Source organism: Stegodyphus dumicola, chromosome 6, assembly GCF_044657685.1.
Source record: "Stegodyphus dumicola isolate Sdum_Otavi_A_Nest chromosome 6, ASM4465768v1".
Classification (NCBI taxonomy): Eukaryota; Metazoa; Arthropoda; class Arachnida; order Araneae; family Eresidae; genus Stegodyphus; species Stegodyphus dumicola.
Window position 1 is genome coordinate 25,191,331 of NC_140773.1, and position 19,741 is coordinate 25,211,071.

Genomic DNA, 19,741 nt, shown 5'->3' on the forward strand with positions numbered 1-19,741 from the left:
TAACAACATACATCAGCATCTGATTTTTTTAACAAGAGACAATAATTTAGTTTAGTTTTTTTATCTGCATGTAAATTTTTTTCAATTCTCTGATTTTAAGCAAAAACCAAAGCTGAGAGAGATATATCTTTTAACGCAAGATATCAGCAAACGTGCTGATTAAGACTGATGGACAAACAGATGACATCTGAACCCACGAATGATTCTGAGGAAATTGGACACACAGATTTCAAGTACTTTGAGATAAGGCAATGAGAGATATCGAAATACAGCAGTGCATCTAACGTTGCTGAAAGTAATTTTCCCATCTCCTTTTAAAACATAAACTAATGCAATCTTTTTTCGAACTGTAACCTCAAGAATGTCTTGGTTGATATCACGGGGGAGGGGGCAGAAGACACCAAATGGTTGAATACCACCTGCTCTGATCTCTCCGCACATGTCTTTAGCATGAGTTTTTCTGCTCAGACGCAATCAACTGATAAATAAAGCTATAAATACAATCCATTCTTATCAGAGAGTAAAGTAAAAAAGTATATTTCAAAATTTAATAGCTCGCTTTCCAAGCATTAAGCTTCGATTTCCCAGATAACGTTTACTACCGCGTAAAAATCTTCCAGTGCAGTGGACAGGGTAAAAGCCTAAAGCAAATCGTATGGCCTATCAAAGGCGCCGTTCTGAAGGGAGAGACAGTCTGAGTTCCCAGAAATGTCGGCTGCCTAAATTACGGTCCTCTTAAAAAAAGAACGGGTCACTTAAAAGATGGTTATAGGAGTGGTTCTTAAAACTTTAATTCAAGATTTATTCTATTGGTTTTACCAAGACACTAAGAGCGCGATGAAATCGTTTGCTTGATTGAAGCCGTTGACGGGTGGTCTCTAGTGTGCTAGTAAGCTTCCACAGGTGAGCTTTTTCCATTCTTTCCTCTTTATTTATATTGGTCTGTTACCTATATTTCATCACGAAACTAATCTATTTTATGCGGCGAGAGCCATTTGTAAGAAGCGTGAGGTCATTTGTGGAGGCGGCGCCAATAATTGTTCACTCATATCACAACCGTTGCCACTAGGTATTTTCACCAACGGAAAACAAGCTCCTGCATCCCAGACATCCCATTACAGTAAAACATTATTAAGTAATAAAACCTTTGAAAGATTTCTAAAACCAATATACATATATTGAATATAAAAATTCTGAAATACACAACAACCAAAAATTGTAGTAACTTCTTCAGATTTAATAATAGTTTTATTGCGAATGAACCTGAGACAGAAAGGATAAACTTGAATGCTATGTATCTCAAGCAGTGATTTCATGTACATTTTGTGAAGAGTTTGTGTGAACTTCCAAGGTTTAGAGCTTAATTCTTCCCATATCTGAATCAGAAAATCAAATTATTTTTCAACGAGGCGGTTATTAATTTTATTTTCAACACTGCTTTGGTGAACAGTTGGAAATGCAGGGATCATGATATATATCTTTGGGATAAAATCCAGAAAACTAATTTTGACTCTCTGAAGCTGTTTGATCATCTGTATTTTACTATAGATTTGTAAAAAACAGGTGTTAAAGTCGTGAGAATTTTCATTGTTGGACACTTAACATTAATATATAAAATTCACTTTTTAACTATTCTGTGTAAAATTGTAAGGTTTATCCTCAGTTTTTAACAGTTATCTTTAGTTAACCTTTTGAAGACGGGATGGCCATTATAGTGGCCATAGAGTCCTCTCTTTGAAAAGACGGGGTTGTCCAGTTTAGTGGCCATGTCTTTTTCCCCCATTTTCCAGGCCGAAAAGTGGGGTGAAATGTCAAATTTGACGTCCCTACGGTTTTAACCACTTATCTCTTTCAAAGGTCTTCCTTTTGCGACATAGATGCACCCCTCTGAGAATCCATTAAACTACTCACAAGAATCTTTGTTGCAAATAAGAGATGATTTCTTAAAGGGGGAAAGCATTCGGTTCAAGATTCCCCGGAGCCCACCAGCGGCCGAGCGGTAAAGTCGCTGAACACTGGTAGTTCGGTCCGAGGTTCGAATCCCGCGAACGGGCTGGCTGCATGGGCGTTTTCGTGGTTTTCCCCATGTGTAACGTGTTTACGAGCCAGTTTCCCTTAGAAAGTCCTCCACGAAAGGCATTCCTCTCCTTAGGCAGATAGCCCTAGTGTGCTTTGCCATAATATTAATAATAAATACACCACCACCACACCACACCAAGATTCCCCGTCCTTTACTAGCTTTTACTGCTACCAAAGCCCCGGCCTCAAAAGGTTAAAGCTACTTTCCTATCTTTCCTAATTTCAGCTTACTATTTCCTACCAGAATGTGTTTTTAGAATCACGTTTAATGCAAATGAGTAAGAGCGGTGTTTAAGTCGATGTTCTACTGACTTCCTTAGAGAGTCAGAGTTTGTTTCTGACTAGCGCGCGTTCACCTTTTGGCTACGTCTCCCTAAGCTATTAATAGACTCGGCCGTATTTCAGGCCCTTGATAGCTTCTCCAGCTTATTTGATATTTAGGGGACAGTTGCTTGGAATTTTGATAGCTTCGGCTCTATCTTTTAGCTAAGCTTTAGTTAAGTTTTATTTCTTATTACTTTGAGTTCAAGCTCAAGTGGCGGCTTTGCTGTACCCTCTGAGAAAGGAGCCGACTGTACACTCTTATTTTGAATAATAAAGGGTAATTAACCCTTCTTGAGTTTTACGTAACTGTTCCAGAACTCAAGCAGTTATTCTCTTATCTGTTCACGAGGTTACTGCACATGTAGCTGATAGGTAAAAGAGTGGAACCCCACAAAATAAACTAAGATATATATTTTTTAAAACCTTAAAATATTTCTGAAGTATAGTTCCACCCCCCCAAGGTACTATTGCAGTTTTTCAATATTTTCGTGATTAATACCGCTCATTACTTTAAAAATAACATTATTTAACAAAACATTTACGCATTTGCTACTTATAAAATATCCATTTTGCTATAAAAATATAATAAACGAAAATACTGAGGAGGTATTTTCGTTTAGGCATTTAAGAGGGCATTTAAGATTTAAGATTTAAGAGGGCATTGCCAAGGAGCTGTCTGCCGACAGCTCCTAGGCAATGCCCTCTTAAATCACTGACACATAGCTAGGCCTCCACGAGGACAGAGGGCCATATTTGACCACATATATTGTTATACTAAAGAGAGATTTTTGTAAGCAAATGTCCGACCGTACAATAAAAATGGGATCCGCGATTCTGATGAGACAGTTTAGTCCATCAGTCCACACATTAATAAATACAAGGACCAGGAAATTGCAGAGTTTGTTTTCCTTGCCAGTTTTACGTTACCTTTCTTTCATTATCACTTCATTACTTGAATCTTTGTCGATCAAAATTCTTCTCTCAGATACTAACTTACCTCGTTTCCTGAAGTTCATGCTACATAGCTGTTAATATATATAATTATAAAAATTACGGCCATTGAAACGCCAAAATTTCCCCAAGATGGGAAAAGAGCATGAACTGAGGTCATACAGCCATTAATTGTTTGTAAATAAATAAACAGAGGACGATCCAGTTTTATGTGGGATTCACTTGCTCTAGTTTTTCCTGCCATGTGACAGGATGCGATAAGAAATTGCTGTAAGATGAGGTGTGCCTGTTTTTCAAGGTGAGTGACTTCTGAAGGACCTCTCGGCTAAGAGAAAAAGAAAATATAAATTTATGTATTGATAGCTGCTTTCATACCATAATCAGAACTTTAAATTTTTATTCCTTTTATTTGTAGAGTAAAAAAAAGTAGTTTACTTTTTGATAAAAAAATCTGAGTTTATAATCTTTTCAAATTAAATGGAAAGCATAGCGTTAAATCTTGCATTTGTGAGTTGCTTTGCATGAAGTTTACATCCACATATCAGGTTTTAGACCAACTTTCTACCTCGATAATAGGCCCACCAGCGGCCGAGCGGTAAAATCGCTGAACACTGGTAGTTCGGTCCGAGGTTCGAATCCCGCGAACGGGCTGGCTGCATGGGCGTTTTCGTGGTTTTCCCCATGTGTAACGTGTATACGAGCCAGTTTCCCTTAGAAAGGCCTCCACGAAAGGCATCCCTCCCCTTAGGCAGATAGCCCTAGTGTGCTTTGCCGTATTCTCAGTACACACACTACCTCGATAATAGAAAGAAATAACAAAGCATTAAGTATAAAATATTTAATAGTTAAAATAATATTTTCCAAAAGCTTTTGTTAGTAGATATAGATAAGTTAAGTCATGTAAGATAACTTAGTCTATGTACACTACGAGTGGAGGAAGAAAGGGGGGGCAGTTCCGTATCTCCTGTTCTACTGGGCCGATTGACGAAATTCAAATTGCGTTTTTCAAGGCTCGAAACCACGACTTAGGATATATATTAGATTTATATATAGCATTATTCTAACATAGGTATTTTGACACGAAATCGAACTTTTTCTGAAATGACACGCAATTTTTTTTTTTTTTTTTCCATTTTCCGATTCCACGACTCAAATTATGCCTAAATTTTGTAAAATTTGGTTGGAAATTTACGGAGAAATTCGAAAATTTATCTTGGCGTATTGTTTTCAGTTTGCGCTAAGAATAATTTACTTGATGAACTTCTTAATTTACAGCAATCTGTTTTCCTTTTCCTTTTTGCATTGCAGGCGAGTGGTAAAAGAGTCATCATTCATACTTTCAAATAATTTTAACAAAATGCGTAAACCACCTTTGGCGTTATTATCGCTCAAAAAAAAAAAAAAAAAAAGATTCCAAATTTCAAAACACCGCAATATGTAATTTCATGTACATCTTAGAAAATTTTGAATAAAAAAAACTCTAATTTTTTGCAGGTGTGTCTAGAAATACATCTGCTTTAAATGGATGTTAAAAGTTTTATAGGTTATAATGCAAAATGTTTTTCGTATAAAAATATCTAAAATACAAATTTTCAAAACAAATTACACAAAAAGGGCGACTTATATTTAGATTAAGCCTAAATTTCGAATTCTGGAATAAGGAATCAAGTAAGTTTAAGACCGTTGATGAGTTCTCTCTAGCAAAGGGAGACTGCATCTTGAAGTTTTAATTTGTATTAGATAAGAAACAGTGTCTCGAAAATTAAAATATATATATATAAAGATTTATCGCAATGATATGTTTGCAAAAGCGATAAACTGTTTGCAAAAGTACTAAAACTCTTAAACGTTTTCAATAGACAGTTTCAGAACATGAGCAATCAGTACTTACTAAATAACAATAAACTATTTAAATAAACCTGAAAATCTTATCGAAGAATCTGATGTTATCTATATAGGTACTTGAAATTTTAAGCAGTCCGCGTTTTCGACAATACGCTTCCGTCTGCGATTAAACAGCGGATCTCGGCAAATACTTAAAAAAAAATCAGGTTACATTTCCGTTAAAAAAGTGAGATCGGAAACACTGAATTTCATCTTCACGAGCAATCGTGATAAGAATACTTAAAAGTACACTCTAATTGAATTGTTTGCAAGAGATTGTATATAGGTCAAACAGTTGTTTCTGAGATTACAGGCTTTAATGCGCACCAGTATTCTTATCAATATTTATATTAGAAAAGTGTACTAACAAGCTTTCCATTACTGGAACCGTAATTAATTATTATGAGGATATGCATTTGCAGCAAATTTTCCACGGAGAGAGAGAGGGAGAGGCTGGAAATAGGAAACAAATAATTGTATTAATAAATTCTTACATCATCAGTCCCATAACAGTAGTAGAACGTGATGAATTTAATTTTGTCCCTTAAAAAACTGAATTATTTGAACAGCACATTCTAAATTTCTCCTGACTTTTATTTTGAGTGTTCAGTTGGTTTCTGGATTTTTCAATATTTTAATTCCTACATTTTTAACTTGTAGGTAGGATTCCATGTCTACAAAGATTTGCTTTCTCTATATGAGTGAGCTTAATATAAAGTCATCTTTCTTGATTGCTTTCAGCATAACTTGTTGAAGCGACAGAAACGTATTACCCAGTATTTCTGGAGAAATATGGTTTTTGTTTCATGTAATGTTTGGTGCTTCTACGGTGCCTCTCCGGCTAAGTTTTCAAGTTTTTCTCCCTAACCTTTGCATTGAAATGCACAATTTTTACTTCCTTGTACGAAGTAAAAAGGAAGTATTGGAATCGCGAAAAGTTTCAGGCAGCATATTTCAACGAAAACATCCCATTTTGACCTCTTTCAAATGCAATTTAACGATTTCCTTGATACCTGTATGTAAGGACACAATAAAACACTCTTTTCCTTCAAAAAAAATTATAAAACTGCTTTAAAATGAATTCTGAAGAGAATTTTTCGTGGCGTCTGTACGAACGTATGTACGTACGTGCGTACGTATACATACCTATCTCGCATAATTCAAAAACGAGTAGCCTCAGAACGTTGAAATTTTGTATATAGGACTGCTATAACACGTAGATGTGCACCTCGTATTTTGGTTGCAATCGGCCGCACCAAACGTATATAAATATATTTATATATATATCCACTCTGTTACCCGGCTCAGTGATCTCAGTTTCTTTACTCTTATATGTTTGTAAATTGTACATTTTTTGCTTTAAAAATGATTGAATTATGTTGTTTTTATCTTCTGGTTAAGGTTTTTATGCCTTTAGTAAATCTGTATGCAATATTTTTAGAATTATCAACAATTTTAAAATTGTTTAAGTGCCGCTAAGCCTAATAATGTTTTTGACGGCGGCCATTGCTCTTGTTTACATTTGAAACAGCAGGATAGAGGATTTGTTGCCAATCTACAATCTAGAGAAACTTAGCTTCGCAGCAACAAAGATAACTCCTTCATTTATTATTTAAATCATGCTTAATCCTTTCTGGAATTTTTTCTAGGAAATAAGCGTTTAAGATTTACTTCGTAATTTTTAATATAGATATTTTGAGTTTTTATGTATTTTTGCCTTGTCGCGAAGTGAAAACTGAATTAATTGAATGAGAAATACTCAATCGTCTGTGAAAAACTGTTTCTTTTTTGTTTTGTTTGCTTAATTTCCTTTATACATAGTTCTAGCTTTATTATAGTATTTGAATAGAACATGTGGCAACGATTAGATAATTCTTTAAATGATATAAATTTTGTGCATTCTGAGTTATAATATGAACGAAATATAATACTGTTAAATCAACCTAGCGCCAGAGTGTCGCTATGTTAAACAAATAAAGTGAATTTTAAAGAATGCATTTATTCTATTGTGGTTTATGCGCTGTCGGCGAAGTAGGTTTAATTCAATCTAATAAGTTTAAATGAAATGCAAGAAAAAATGCGTATAATTTAATATTCCGTACAAGGAAGTCATGTGGTGTACACATCAGATTTTTTTTCAGAGAATCAACATTAGTATAAGATTCACCTCGACAATTATTTTTTTCCCCAATGGCAGGCGCTTGCTTATGCCGGTATTGGTCACTCCTAAGGCCAGATGGGGTGGTCTCTTTATTATGGAGGCACCTAATAGGCGACCACCGTTGCCTCCTATGAAGGACCTACCAGGACCTACGGTATCGCAGTCAGGCTTCCCTAAACACTATGCTGTCTGAGCGGCACCTCGATAATTATTTTCAGAAGCAAGTTTCCAAATTCTTTATACGGTCTTTCCGTTGTCTTCAAATTGTTTTGCAACTAAAGTTAATTGCACCTTTCTGCAATTTTTCATTATTCAAGAATTGAACAATCCCAACTCAATCTTTGCTTGAAAAATCTCCTTTTTTTATACCTTAATTTTCATAACAGGTTGATATTCAACTGAAATTAAAAAAAAAAAAAAAAAAAAAATTCCGATAGTTGACGAAATTAGAAAAATTGTTATTATTCGTAATAATTAGGTTAACCTAAGATTTGAAAGCTGAGTAAAAACAAATGACAGATGTCAAGAAACAATGATTTTGACTGAACGCTTCGTAACATAACATACAGCTGCATTCGCCAGTAATTCTCGTCTAAATATTCCTCTACTATTATGGGACAGAGGAAGCATTTAATTATTTATTTTAAGATGTTCAAAAAATGGATTATAAATATCGTTTCAATACAAAAATACACTTTTTTTGTGATTGGGAAGGACGGAGCATTGCTGGGTATTCTCGAATCCGCAGCAAGTGTGTTACCGTTACACTAAGACGGCATGCGGAAAGGAGGGGGAAAATACCTTTTGTACTACCCCTTTTCAAGGGCGACTGGGGATTAAAGGACCCAATCACCAAATCCTGGTGGTGACAAATTATCATCCAACATCTTTTAATTCGTGCGCCAGTTTAGGGTCAATTTTTTTATTTTTGAAGCAGAAGAAATTAAAAATATGCAATGCCCCGGCTGGCCTTCGACTGGACCTCTCGAATACGCGTCGAGTATGCTTCCAATTATGCATGCGGAAAAGCCTGCGGAAATGTGGGAGAAAATACCTTATAACTTTCTGCTGACGCCCATAACTTTAAAGCCTTTTCCAGCAATCACTTTCCTAAAACCATCGCTTCTTAAGATGAGGGGTACTGCTGGGATTACAGTCAAACATCAGTATTGAATACTTTTCTAAGATCACTTCTTAAGAGAAAACCAAAATCGCAAATGAATATATTAAAAGAAATTCTACACATACTGCTAGAATGTCAATATATACTAATAGAATGTTTGCTTGTCCAGAAGTAATGTACAGTAATTTTAAGCATTTGCAGGAAAATGAAAAAAAAAAAAAAAATAAATAAATTAAAAAAAAAAAAATAAAGGTAGAAACACACACCAAAAAAAAGGGCAAATTAAACAACAGAATACTGCTCCGCTATTTTGAATCAAAAGTTTCAGCTTTTTATAGTTTTCATCTAGCTATTGCCACAATTATTGTTACTAACTTATCAGTAGTAAGTAACATTTATTTATAAAAGTATTGCTTTTAACCTTTTAATCTATTTCAAATCTACCAGCGCCAAAGTAACTGCAAAACATTCAGAGTTCACCAATATTCCTTTCCATATTTTTATAATGCACTAAGCAGATAATCTTTATATTTCAAAATTATGAAACTAGAAGGATAACGTGTTTATATAAGAAAAGAAATTAGACAAAGAAATGCACTTAATATCTTTCACTTATTACTTAATTATATAAATAATCGAATAAAAGTTACACGACACTTTTCAGTATTTAATTATTTATACAGCATATATTTTTTTGTTTATTTTGCAATAGATCTATTGCCAAATATGTTTACTTATTTTTTTAATTATTAAGTATAATATTTTGGCGTTGTGAAGGCATATACATATGTGAATGCGCATCCTCATACGAACGTACATTTTATTCTAAGATGTGCATTTACATGCGATAATTAATTAAAAAATTATGTGTTTTATGTATTTTGCCTCATTCTACATTTTCTGATTTTTTTTTTAAATATTTAAAATCAAAACTATTTTCAATGAAAACCATTGAAATAATTCCAGTTTTTACTAAGAAAATTCAAAAGTTTTTATACTGGAGTTTATTTTATTTTCAGCTCAAATGAACATTAGCTCAGAATGGCTATTAATTTCTTTTTGGCATTTGGTTTATTTATTTATTTTATTTATTTATTTATTTATTTATTTATTTTGTGTGTGTGTGATATTGCTGTTGAATTGAAGTTCACGTGGTTTAAGTTCGAAGAACATAATATTTAATAAATAAAGTTATTAAAACAAAACTTTTCAAGCTGTTGCCACAAAATGTTAGAGTCCTGCATTATATTTGAAGAAATTAAATAATGAAAAATCTGCACACATGTATGTAAATTTCTCGCATTGTGATAAAACAGCGGTATCTAGAGCCATTCAATTTTGAATGACGTAATCCTACTGCGAATATGGGAACATGAAATCCCAAATTTGAAATTTGGAATTTGTTTTATATCGATTTCATATTTTGTAAAACTTTAACGAAATTTTGAGTAACAAACTCAACGATTTTAAAGCGAGCAATGACAACACTCTACCGGGGAAAAAACCTTTTTATCTCCAGCGCGTCGAACTGTGTATCGAAAAGTCTAAAGATAGGCTCATTTTAAAATTATTTTGCGATATTGCTATTAAATTAAATTTTATGGTTTAAGTGGAAATAACATGATATTTATTAAATAAAGGTAACACACAAATCGTTAAAAAAACGAACCTTTGGGCGTAATTTAAAAACTAAAACATTCAGATTTTTTTTTCTTTTAAATTTTCTGGTATAATATAGATTTAATTTCGCCCTATTTATAGTTTAAAGCTTCTTCAAATGGTGGGGATAACTACATAGAATCGGGAGCAAACGCGAAATTTTTGCTAAATAAAGCCTCTGTGAATATAATATTATAACATTATTTAACTTATTGAGAAAATTGGAAGCAAAGAATGATTATATTTTGAAAATACAAAGTATATGCAGAGGTTAATTTAATGCGCGTAATTAAGCTTCACTTAGTTCAAACTTTCACTTTTTATTAAAATAAAATTTGTTTCGTAAGTAGGGATGTTTGAATACCATATGACATCAAAAAACATCATAAATCAAACATTAAGTCATTTTTGATTACAATTCCAATAGAGAATGAACAGTGTATGGCAATATCAAATGCAAAAATATTGGTTTATTAATTCAGTAGAATCCAAATAACCCATCACATTAGGTAAATATCGATAATAGCTTGAATTACTCTGTAAGTTACGCAATTATACATAACTTTTTCCTTAATTATTTTTATTAAATTTTATATTTACTTCTTTTGTACAGTACACCGTAAATAAAAATAATGCAGAAAAAATTCAATAAAAAAAGTTTATGAAAATTATTACACACAAAATATTCATTGTAAAAATATAAGTTGCTTTCAGTTACATTGTGCTCAGGAGACCAATTAAAATGGTTGATTTCAAAAGAGTTGTATTTCGAAACCTTTTAAGAATCCTGCTTTAACTTCTTGTTATTATTGTTGCGTGCGTACGGGTTCGTTATGAAATGAATGCACAAGTCCGATGAAAAATGAACAAAAATTTATTATTATCACAACAAAAATGCTTAAATTTTCTCAAATTATCATGCAGTATTACAATGTCTCACAGTAGTTATCTTTTAACTACTCAAATGTCCAATAGAACGTAATTCAAAACAGCTAAAGAACGCTAATCCGCGAATTCACTACAATCAACAAGAGCAGTTTTCTAAACAACAACAAACTAAGCAACGACTACAAACTGAGATGTTTTCCTCCTTTTATAACATTTTAAAATCACGCGCTAGAATTTTCCAGTACTTTCTCGAAATGAAAAAAAAAAGAGATATTTATTTATTTAACGCACGCGCTCTTGTATTTTTAATTTTCCGGCTTAGCTTTCTTTTAATATTCGTCACGCGCTGCACTGCGCGAGAAATAAAACCATTTGATTTATAATTGAACTATCATTAGCTTTTTAAATACCAAATTCGTAACATTATTATAATTATTATTATGTAGAAGGAAATGTATTGTATTGATAAGCTAAACAAGCTGAAGTAAATTTGACATTCTAAATTTTAAATAATTTAATAAAAGCAGGTGTTGGAAAAAATTTTCTTTAGGCTTTACAAATGTTCATCAGAGCAGCAAATTTACCATGGAGCAGATTTCAGGAATTATTTTCTCGAATATCAAATTTTCCAATGTTGAATAAATCTTCAAATTTTGGTCCAGAACATTGAATTATCCTAAGTTTTGCTAGTGTTCCTGTTGTTGGTTATCTTATCCCTAGTTATTTTTTGGTTACCGATGAAAAGCAATTTTCTGAAGTTACAAAAAATTACTCATGCCAATTTATTATTATAATGTCCGACTTGATGCAGAAAATTTGTGTTACGTGTTTAGAATAATAAGTACGAATATCATCCGACTAAATGGTAATCTTGATCTAAAATAGCAGTGCTGAATGTTTAGTTGGTTTATAAATGCAAACAAGAAATGTAATATTAATATATATATGTATATATATATATATGTATTTTAGTTACATGCAGGATGTTTTTGTGTTTTTACTTCATTTTTATTCTTCATTCTATAGTTAACATCCTTTCAAAATATTAACATAAATTCTCAAATGTGAAATTCTTCGGGAAACTGTTAATGCAATTAAATCCCTGGCCACTAAAGTTTCGCAAATTTTCTCTTGTTACAGCGATATTCCACCGAATTTTGACTTTTGTATTGAATTTATCCCGGGATAAATATTACTGTTCTATTCATCTTTATCATGTATGTAGAGTAAATGTTTAAATTCATCTTTTATGTGTATAGTGGAAATGTTGAATATTATATATATATGTTTTTCAAAAGATTTGTTTTGAAAAAAAAAAAAAAAGATAAAACTGGTTTGTTTCAAAAGATAAAACTGGCAAACTTTTCATAAAAGAAATATGTAAATACTGTCATATTGAAATAAAATTCATAAAAATAAAATTATTCAATAAATCGCACACACACACAAAAAAAAAATTAACATTCTAAGCATTTTCCCGCCTTTAATGATTTCTCATGAAATGTAGTCACTCGAAAGAAAACGGAAATACATTGTTGAAAATTCGAAGTACTTTATTTCAAGCACTCGTCATGATAAAAGCCAATCTCCTAAAGTTCGATGGCCAGTCATCCAACACATTTAAAATAGTTTGTCTTCCTACAGATAAAAGCAGTTCCATATACAATTCAGAGAACTGCACAGAAGCCTCATCAAAGAAAAACAAACAAAGTAAAAAGAAAACCGGGAGAAGATAGTGCTGGAATTTTTGTCGCTGTTGACAAATACTCGGAGGGAAATGCATTAAGATAAAAATGTCTCGTTAGACATATTTTTCTGTTTTCATGCTCATATTTTCAGAACCTTTTTTTAAACTTGCAAAATGAAGTCAGACATTGCTTAACATGTACACTAACAGTCAATATTAAGGGAATTTTCACATTTCGTCCATTATCCAAGAACTTATGTAGATATGTTAATGAAATTTAGTGTTAACATATAGGATGATATAAGAAAAAAATATACCCTCGACAGTCATGCTACACAAGACTGTCAATTGTGTGTAAAGATCATCTTCTCAGGAAAGTCCAAAAAAGGTTTAATGATCGAACAAAAAATTACACCATTTTTTTTAACATTAAAGTGTGGCTTAATTTTTAGCAATAGAGCATTTTACTGTTAATGTATACAATATTTCCATATATATTTTAGAGGAAAATTTTTCTATATATATTTTATATTATATTCCATATATATTTTAAAGGAAAATTTTTAACTGGATGAAATCTTTATACATATAAAATGCTAAAAGCTATCTGAATCGTTTGTCAGAAAAGAACGGTTTAAAACAGTCATCCAGAAATTTTAAATCAACTCAATAGATATGCTACACTTTAAATTAATAGAATATTAATAAGAAATTAATAGAATATCACATTAATATATATTCTATTAATTAATAGACTATTAATTTAAAACAGAATATTTATTTATATTAATTAAAAATATAATATTTATTTATATTAATTTGAAATAGAATGTTTATTTATGTTTATCAGTCCAAAGGGCAATTGCCCTGAAGGACTGTTAATTTCGTTTTGATATTTTGCATTGAAAACTATAAACGGCGAATCACTTTTCAAATTGTAGCCACCAAATATTATCGCCCTGTATTATATTTAAAGAAATTAAATAATGAAGAATCTGCATGAATGTATGTATGTTTCTCGCATTGTGATAAAACAACGGTACCTAGAGCCATCAAAATTTGAATAACGTAATCTTTCATAGAATATGGGTATGCGGAAGCCCTAATTTGAATTTGAAATTAGTTTTATTATCGATTTCAGATTTTGTAACACTTCAACGAGTTTTTGATTAACAAACTGAACGATTTCAAAACGAGCAATGGCAACACTGTACGAAAAAATTTTAAAAAATTATCTCCAGCTCGCGAGACACTGTATCGGAAATTCTAAAGTTATTCTTATTTTAAAAGTATTTTGCGATATTGCTGTTGAACTGAATTTTATGGTTTGAGTACGTGGAATATGATATTTAATAAAAAAATCTGATGTGTACACCACATAACTTCCTTGTACGGAATATTAAGTTATACGCATGTTTCTTGCATTCTTTTAAACTTATTGGATTGAATTAAATCTACTTCGCCGACAGCTCATAAATCACAATAGAATAAATGCATTCTTTAAAATTCACTCTAGTATTTGTATACCATAGCGACACTCTGGCGCTAGATTCACTTAACAGTATTAATAATTACATGACAGTTAACTTATAATTATATAACGGAGACTACGTTAACTGTTATATAATCCAATAATTATATAACAGTTAACTTACATATTTCGTTCATATTATAACTCATAATGCACAAAATTTATATCATTTAAAGAATAGAATTATCTAATCGTTGCCACATGTTCTATTCAAATACTATAATAAAGCTAGAATGATGTATAAAAGAAATTAAGCAAAAAAAACAAAAAAGAAACAGTTTTTCACAGACGATTGAGTATTTCTCATTAAATTAATTCAGTTCTCACTTCACGAGAAGGCAAAAATGAATAAAAACTCAAAATATCTATATTAAAAATTACGAAGTAAATCTTAAACACTTATTTTTCTCGAAAAAATTCCAGAAAAAATTAAGCATGATTTAATTGGCAATAATAAAAGAATGCGTTATCTTTGTTGTTGCAAAGCTAAGTTTCTCTAGATTGGCAACAAATCCACTAGTCTCTGTTTCAAATGTAAACATCAATGGCCGCCATATAAAAAAGGCTTAGCGGCACTTAGACAACTTTAAAATTGTTGATAATTCTGAAAATATTGCATACAGATTTACTAAAGGCATAAAAACCTTAACCAGAAGATCAAAACAACATAATACAATCATTTTTAAAGCAAAAAATGTACAATTTACAAACATATAAGAGTAAAGAAACTGAGATCACTGAGACGAGTAACAGAGTGGATATATATATAAATATATTTACATACGTTTGGTGCGGCCGATTGCAAACAAAATACGAGGTGCACATCTACATGTTATAGCAGTCCTACATACAAAATTTCAACGTTCTGAGGGTACTCGTTTTTGAGTTATGCGAGATACGTACGTACGTACGCCCGTACGTACATACATTCGTACAGACGCTACGAAAAATTCTCTTCAGAATTAATTTTAAAGCAGTTTTATAATTTTTTTGAAGGAAAAGAGTATTTTATTGGGTCCTTACCTACAGATATCACGCAAAAACATCGTTAAATTGCATTCGATAGCGGTCAAAATGGATATTTTCGTTGAAATATGCTGCCTGAAACTTTTCGCGATTGCAATACTTCCTTTTTACTTCGTAGAAGGAAGTAAAAAGGTAATAACACAACGTTAAAAGAATGCCTCTTTGGACGTAATTTAAAATCTGAAACCTTCAGATTTTTTTTTTATTTTATTTATTTTGTGCAATAACTTAATATTCTATTTTTTATTTATTTATTTATTTATTTACTTTTTTGCATGGTAATTTAAAAGTGTAAATTAAATTCAGAAAGAGATTTTGCATTTAACTAAATGCGTTTCAGCCGTATAACTTACGGTGAATTTTCACAGGGTAATGTGATTTTGGAGGTAGCAAATCTGGCCTAAACTATTCAATTAACGTAAAGTTATTTATCATGGGCGTGGCGGAATGGGTCAGAAATTAAAATCCCTGTATGCATCAAAGCAAGAAACTGAATGCATTAATTTTTAAGATTTCGTTTGGATTTCTGTTGTGTTAGCACTTTTTGCACAAATTTTTGCTATCTGCCTAAGAGGAGGGATGTCTACGTGGAGGACTTTCTAAGGCGAACTGGCCCTTATACACGTTAGACATGGCGGAAACCCCCAAAACGTCCCTGCAGCCAACCCGTTCCCCGGAATTCGAAACTAGGGGCTAACTACTACTGTTCGGCTAACTACTACCGCTCGGTCGTTGGTGGGCCTATTATGAACGAAGATTTAAGTTTCTGGCACGAATGAAACTAATTGATTTTCTCTATCTCTCTTTTTTTTTTTCTTTGAAATTTTTTAAAAGTCTGATTTTAAATCCCGAAAGGCAACTTTTAGGAATTTCCAGAGCACATTTTATTATATATTTTAATCACATTTACAAAACGCGCATGTATCAGGGAAGACTATACTTTTACCCTGATGTAAAAACTTTAAGTTTGCTATTTAGTACATTCATCACCAGCACCAAGTGAGTTACGCACAGAATTTCGTACCTTATAGACGAACAAAGTATTCAATGCGATTAGCTAAAAATAATACCTATAGGTATTTTAGATTTCGTTGCATTAGCGTATTGGAAAGGAAGACTTTGGAAAATATTGCCTAAGGAGATAAAAAAAAATAATTATAATCGTCAGCAGGTCTTAAGCAGGCAGATAGGCACCTTCCATAAGTGGACCGGCTGTCCTGCCGACTGAGAAAAAAAAAAAAAAAGAAATATTTATTTCCCGACATTTTTGTTTAAGAGGGTTTTACTTTCATTAAAACAATAATGGGAATACGTACAATTATATACCACAGATACTATAAATTTAAATGTATCAATTAAATTTTGAGCAGCAAATTTATAGCAACAAAAATATCATTTAATGTCCGTCTGTAACGTGTATGGTTAAATCTTCAAACGTTGTCTCATCATTCATAGGTTTTTTTTTTTCAGCAGAATATGACAAGAGTCTTAACATTATGCATTTAAATACAATATAAATTTACTTGTTGTTATTCACGACAGCTGGACTACATGTATCTCACAACTAAATGAACACAAACATGTGTCAGTTTGTCTGGAATGTTATTACATTAGAAGCTTGTGCAAAACTATACTAGGAGATTCTATGAAATCGAATTGGGGCGGTCGAATTTCGTAGCCGCTGGCATAGGGGCGCTTTTTAATATTCCACCATTTTACGAATGCGTAACACGAACTGCTCTTATCGCGACAAAGGGTCGTTCAGAATCAGAAGCGCGGAAATTATAAATTTTTCACGCATAATCGTGAACGGTGTTCCAGCGAACATTTTTCAGGGGTGGTGGAGTTTGGGGGGGTCAGTTTCCTGTCGCCTTATCGAAGAGTGTGGCCCACCTTTACTAAGTATACCTGTCTCGATTTTTGATTGGTAGCTTGGTTTCTTCGGATTGGCCGGGAGGCAATCCAGATAAGTAGATGTGCTTTTTTGGAGAGAGATTATGTTTTCTTTTTATTAGTAGTATTTTTTTGTCCTGGTCACGCAAGCATGTCCAAATGATTTCGTTTTCGCTTGTCGACTTCTGTACATTAACAGGCGAAATGACTTAGTTTCCATCCAGCATAGGCATTTTATCTACGTAAAAACGCATTCGAAAAGCTAAATGTAATTCCATGATTTTTAAAAGTTACATGGTTCTATGGCAAGATAAGTCTCGTCCATCTTTAAAAAAAAGGAAAGAATTATAAAATATTTTATTGATAAATTTTGCCAGTGTATTTTCTATAAATATTATAAGCTATTTAAAATCATTTGCTACCTTTGCGATCATTTGTGCACTGCAGAATTACACAATGCATTGGAATGCTACAGCATATGAACATTTTACATAAAGAGCATACGCATTGTTGTTTTTCCCGTTTGCTTTTAATCTTCACCAAAATGCTAATCCTAAGGTTTCGATTCAATTTGAGAGCTGTGTTGTTATGACTTATTCCACCTGATCGACTGTAACATCAAATCGCGTCTCTGAAATCAGAGCAAGCCTGCGAAATTCGTGGCAAAGCGTCAAGATTGCGTCTGTCGTTGGCAAGAACCTTGAGCACCATACAGGTGACAGTAAGACTTTGCCCAAGTCCGCCCCTAGTTTTCAAGGACAACAGCCCGGGGAGACGGGTCCGAGGGTCTCCCATCCGTCTTTCCCAACCACCAACTTCTGAACAGGACTTTCAGCTCGCAGCATATTTAGAGTGCCCGTCATGCCGCACAGACTTTGCACATTTACAAACACCCATGCCTTCGGGATTCGAACCTGGTCCTTTCGGTAAGGCAGTCAGCAACGCTAACCATTATCCCATTGGGTGGCAATTTGAGATCTTAGGCACAGAATCTATCAAAAGCCTCCATTGCTTCAATTCTATATTTTTGGGGGAAGAAAAATAGCAGTATGAGGAGTTACAAGATAGTTTTCGAGTCTTCTAAACCAACAGGGAATTAGACTCAGCCTTGTGCGCCTGTCCAGCAGCCAGATCCTGCCCTGTCGTTTTCAATGAAATTTTGGCCCCCTCTAGTATTTGAATTTGATAAGGCAGATAGCCCTTTAGGCAGATAGCTGTCGAATATTTTGTCATGATCAAAGTAAATTCAAACCTAAACCTAAGCTCTGTTTCTCCCAATATTATGTACCAGCTTATTAAAAAGTATGCCTATAGACCACGATAAGCAATAGTCTTAGCAATGTTGCTACTCGCATGAGTAACTTTATTTTTAACTTTGTTCACAGAAGCCTATGAAACAGTTTTAATACCGTCGTGTTACTGAAAGAGTATTATACTCACTGTGCTGTCAGTACAGTCTGTAAACGCGACAGAATGGTAGCCATTGAAGGAGTCTTCGTCTGTAAAATTTTCATACACGAGTTTCAAAATAATGCCTGTTACTCATAGAAATTTCATCTGTTACGTTTGAATTACTCCCACTTAGATTAGACCTACACTCTGATTATTTAGAAATAACAAAATAAAATCTGAAATAAAGCGACGGATACTCATGAACATTATACCAAACTTTATAATTCATTGAGACATATGATTGCTTATCTTAAATTCATTCACATAGCTCACGATTCCTGAAGATTGTATATCAGAATACTGGAGAGTGAATGAATAAATTCAACTAAAATATTAGCAAAACAAAAATAAATCTTATAAATGCACAGTTTTATTTTAGCTATTGCCTAAACTAAACTACTATATATTCACTGTAAATAAAGTTTATACATTCCAATTAAAAATGGAATTTTAAGGAACATTTCATATTTGCCCATAGCTGCCAATTATGGGTTCATAGAACATGTATGTTTATTGCGCAGATGTCGATGTATCTTGCATGAAAATTGCCCGTGAAATTGACAAAGTACTCTTTTTATTTTATTTTACTTTATTTATGTTGGTTAACCCCGAAAAAGAACACGAGTTAAAGCTATCGGAAGCAAAACGATGCTCTGCAATAGGGCTTTTAACCAACGACCTAATGAAACGCCATTACATTTGTATTATCTGTACGACTGAAGAAGGAATGGTTGTGTAATGCGATGTTTTGCGGCAGGTGTAAATGGCATTGTCACCTAACTCAAACACGGCAGTTAGTCATGATAACCTAAAAACAGTGGTTGACAACACAGTGATTGCAAGAAAGAGAAAGGGGGAAATGGCTGCAAAATGAGGTTTGGAATGATAACGCAGGGATGCAGAAGTCAATTATTTTTCTCTAGCCATTAATTTGTGAACTTCTTTTGTTTATAGCAGAGACTGTCGATCTTCTGTTTTATAAGCGAGACGAATTCACTTACAGCAGTCACACACACATACACAAATACATAGACTAGTGGAAGTATCGGATGCCAGTTAAGTTAGATTGAAAGTAATGTATCT

General features: G+C 32.9%; 1 protein-coding gene across 1 annotated transcript in view; it reads left to right on the plus strand.

The window, feature by feature from the left end:
• Window positions 1-672: 672 nt before the first annotated feature.
• The window catches only part of LOC118202807 (uncharacterized), a 319,541-nt gene continuing 300,472 nt past the window's right edge, over window positions 673-19,741 (plus strand). The window contains exon 1 of the mRNA XM_085818193.1: window positions 673-903. The gene's annotated coding sequence lies outside the window, so the exon portion shown is untranslated. The remainder of the gene's footprint in view (window positions 904-19,741) is intronic.